Source organism: Aptenodytes patagonicus, chromosome 1 (assembly GCF_965638725.1).
Source record: "Aptenodytes patagonicus chromosome 1, bAptPat1.pri.cur, whole genome shotgun sequence".
In the NCBI taxonomy this organism is placed as follows: domain Eukaryota; kingdom Metazoa; phylum Chordata; class Aves; order Sphenisciformes; family Spheniscidae; genus Aptenodytes; species Aptenodytes patagonicus.
In genome coordinates this window covers 125,188,463-125,192,244 of record NC_134949.1, presented here as the reverse complement: position 1 = coordinate 125,192,244, position 3,782 = coordinate 125,188,463, and the positions used below count along the sequence as shown (strand labels likewise).

Sequence of the window (3,782 nt, the reverse complement as noted above, 5' to 3'; positions counted from 1 at the left end):
AGCTTGGGCGCAGGCAGTGGGGGTGGCAGAGGGGAGGAAGGAAGGCCATCGCCCTGTCCTCCTCTGAGCCGCATGGGCCAGAGGACACTCGGCCTCTGCGCCGGCTTATCTGGGGTGCAAGGATTGCTGGTAAGCGTGATAGCAGTTACAATAGCAATTAGGTGTAATAGCCCTGATCAATGAGACATTGACACTGAAAGCTGAAAAGACCAAGCCCGTGGACTCAAGCGAGGGCACCAAATGGTCCGTGGCCAGTTTGGAGAGGTGAAGGTGCGAGCTGGCAGCCACAAGCATGTGCAGCTGAAATCCCTGTGGCAATACCGGTGCTCCAAGGCCCCAGCACCTCGTACCAGCAGGCAGGCACTGGAGAGCACCTCAGCAAACCCTGCTGTGAAACAGGTCTTCTTCAGCAACGAAGGGCAACGATGGCCTGGGTTATGAGTAGCAAGAGCTGGGTAGGAAACGGCTCTCCTCTCCACACAACTCCTGGAGGTGATGGAAATGCTCTCTTTGAGAAACGAGGACCCTCTTGCTGCTTTTTATGAAATGTGAGAAGGGAAGACATCGGTCTCCTTTTCCAACCCAGCTCGGGGGCAGGAGTTGGACCAGGCACCCGAGGCTGAGGGCTCCCATGCAGGGGTGGGATTTGACTCACCTACCTGTACATGTCTGCGTTATGGCTGTCTCCATCAGCACATCACCCAAGGCTCTCTTTACTGTCAATGGGAGAAATGGGTGTGTTTTGGGCATGAGTCAACTGGCCTAGTTTTGCTTTCTGTCTTAGGGTAAGGTGAGTTGCTCTGGATTTTCCTCTTCCTTTCCGTTGGCTGTAAAGGGACAATTAGCTCAGATGAACTTGATGCCTCCAGCGGGTCAGATGAATTGCCATCCCAAGTTAGTTACTGAGCATTAGCTGCTGATGTGCCTTCCCCTAGCCTGGGCAAAAGTAAGGTAATTTCAGTTAGCTTTACTCATACTGCAAGAAAGCATGTAGGGATCCCTGAGTTATGGTAACTTCTTTTTTATTTCAGTGTGAAGAGAGGAGAAATTCAGTGGCTCAGAAACCAAAGGCCAGCTGTGAGGAAAACAATGCTGCCATACTTCCCCCTATTAATCTGATTTTTCTATTATATAAAAGATTCTTCAAGTATTTTGGTGCAAAGAGTTTCACAGTAAATCGCAAAAACACAAGGGAAAGTGAAAGAATTTACTTAAGAGGTAGCTATCTTTTTTCTGCTTTCAATTGCTTTTACTTTTCCACTGGCTTTAAACATCAGGCTGAAAGTCATAGCTATAGCGCAAAGAAATGAGGGTGGTATCCATGCTTACTTGTGCTGCAGCTGTAGTTTCCCATCCGGTAAGCTTGGGTTAGGACACCACTGTGTCAGGCAGCCCGCAGATGGTTCCTATCCTAATTCATCACAAAAGTAGCAGCAGTTGCTGGTGGTCATCATACGTTTGATATTTTTCTTCTGGAAACTCCTAGGGGATCAACACCTTTCTTCAGTAAGCAGCCATCGGGGCCTCACGTGAAGCCCTGCCCTGGAAAGGAGCCTTCGCTGGGTGGCAATTTATAGCCAAGTTCGTACAGCCATCGCTGGTGTGATGGATGTCATACCAGCTCCTGCTACAATCATCTTGCAGAAATCTTTCTTCTTACTGGAAATTTTTTGTTTATGCAGATGCTAATCAAACCAGTACTTCCCTCTGGGCTTATAACACGCTTGGAGGTCAAGTTTCAGCATGCAGTATGTTACATGCTAACTAGGTAACTGAACGAGTGAATCAACAGAAAAATTAATGAGATTTCAAACGCGGAGACAAGTTAGAGCCACTTCTTTACACCTATATGCAAATTTGGTTTAAAAAAACCAAACCTATGTACTTGCCAGGGGTTATAGCTGCTTGCTCAGTGCTTGTTAAGCAATCCGGTAAAGTACTTTGCGTTCCTGCCTGCCGTGGCAGAGACATATCAGCTGAGACATCCACAGAGTGCCTGCAGCCTGGTGTTGTTTCGAGGAAGGGCTCATTTCTATTTGGGTGGGTATGCATAGGAAATAAAAGAACAATAACGCCATTCTTCACACGTCTGATAAATCCGGCCTTTGTTCTCTCCTCCTTGATGTGCTGGAGTAAAGTCACTGCAAGTGCCATTGTTTTCCCAGAGTTTTTGAAGGGCTTTAGTGTGTTTCTTTCCTCTGCTTAATTCAATGGATTTACTTGTTTCCAGAATATTTCAGATGGAAATATTCAAGGAGAAAGCTAAGATACTAATTCTGTTTTGTGGCTTGCATTGGGAACCACTTCTGGAAGCTTTCTAGGCTCATTTGTTTGCATAGTAAGACACGTCTGAAAATGATTTGTTAATGATTTCAACCTAAAGAGCCTATAAAGAGGCTGAGGCAGTCGGATGGGGAAAACCATCCCTTTATGCCTATTAGCCTTTGCTCTGTAGGCCAGGCTGGGGCAGACCGCCTGCCCGCTCTCCCCTTGGCACAGTTCAGATGACCAGCACCATTCAAGCAGGCTATAATTAAGCAGTTCCGAATTTCAACAGAAGAGTGCCACAGAAGTGAAAAGGGTGGTCCTGCTGGAAAGCTCACATTCATGCTAATATCGCTGAAGTGAATTTTTTTTTTTTTTACTTACTTGTGCTGTACGTCCGTTACACATCCTAAAGCAATTATAGGAGAAAGAAGCCATAAAAAAGGCTGTGTGCCCAAAACCTCACCTGTGTTTTCCAGCTATGTTAGGGAACCTAAGAAAAGCCATTTCCCCTTTCCACAAACCATCTTTCTTTGAAGGAAGCTATGTGTGGAATAAAAGGTGTTTTTTCAGTGCCACCGCATAGTATTTAAGGAAAGCATTAATAAGACGGGTCTCCTTCACAGGCCAGCTGAAGAACCGTTCAAGAAAAGTCTGCCCTCCGCCCTTCCCACACCATGGTATTTCAGGGAAAGGCGCAGTGTTGTTTCCCTGGCACAAAAGCCATCTGTGCAGAGGATCACAAAGGATGAGACAACTTTACACCTCTGGCAGTGTTCCTGTTGGCACTGTCAGCGCAGTGCACTCTTGCTTTCCTAGCTAGTCCCACCTGGGGCAAATTTCTCTTCACTTCAGTGGCAGAAAGACAGAGGTGTGTTTCAGAGGGAGAAAAGCAGCGAGGACATAGTTACTGCTCTGTGGAGCACTGGAACGAGTAAGAAAAACTGGTTTAATATCTGCAAAGCGATGGATCCTTCTGTCTGTCTATCCACATAAGCCCTGGCTCTCAGCATAACATAGAAATGTTTTCTGTGTAAAATCAACAGGATCGGCAAAGTGGTGGTTGCATGCGATGTTGATCGGGCACAGCAAAAAAAAGGATCTGAACTAAATCTTTTGGGAAAGCGTGGGTTTGAGCTTGGAACTTGGAGTCATGAACATGTGCGGGCATGCTGGGATGTAATGTAAGGTGCGATGTGAAAATACACCTAAGGTATTCGCCGGGAGTTTGTTAATTGTTTATTGTTCTCGGCTATGATCTCGAGCAACAAGATCTGTGGAGATAAGGAAGGGCTTGCTTCCAGGAGAGCTGAGCGAAGAGCATGAATAAGAATGTGTTTCAAGAAGTCATTGACGTATCCATTCAAAAGCTGCAGCTCTTGGAGTGGCAAAAGCTTGGCAAGCTGCTAGCCTAAGGAGAGCAGGCCTGGAGGCTATTGTATGGGTGTAGGAAAGTCTTCTGAGATGACGTGTCAGAACCAGACTCAGACAGCCTGGGGTGAAAGACAGGATGTCTT

At 46.5% G+C, this 3,782-nt stretch overlaps 1 long non-coding RNA gene across 1 annotated transcript; it reads right to left on the bottom strand.

Moving 5' to 3' along the window:
• Positions 1-420: 420 nt before the first annotated feature.
• LOC143155896 (uncharacterized) lies at positions 421-1,527 on the bottom strand. Its single transcript, XR_012994498.1, has 3 exons — positions 1,330-1,527; positions 660-936; positions 421-486 (listed from the first exon to the last, which is right to left on the bottom strand). It is a non-coding gene; the product is annotated as an uncharacterized LOC143155896 (long non-coding RNA).
• Positions 1,528-3,782: the final 2,255 nt, after the last annotated feature.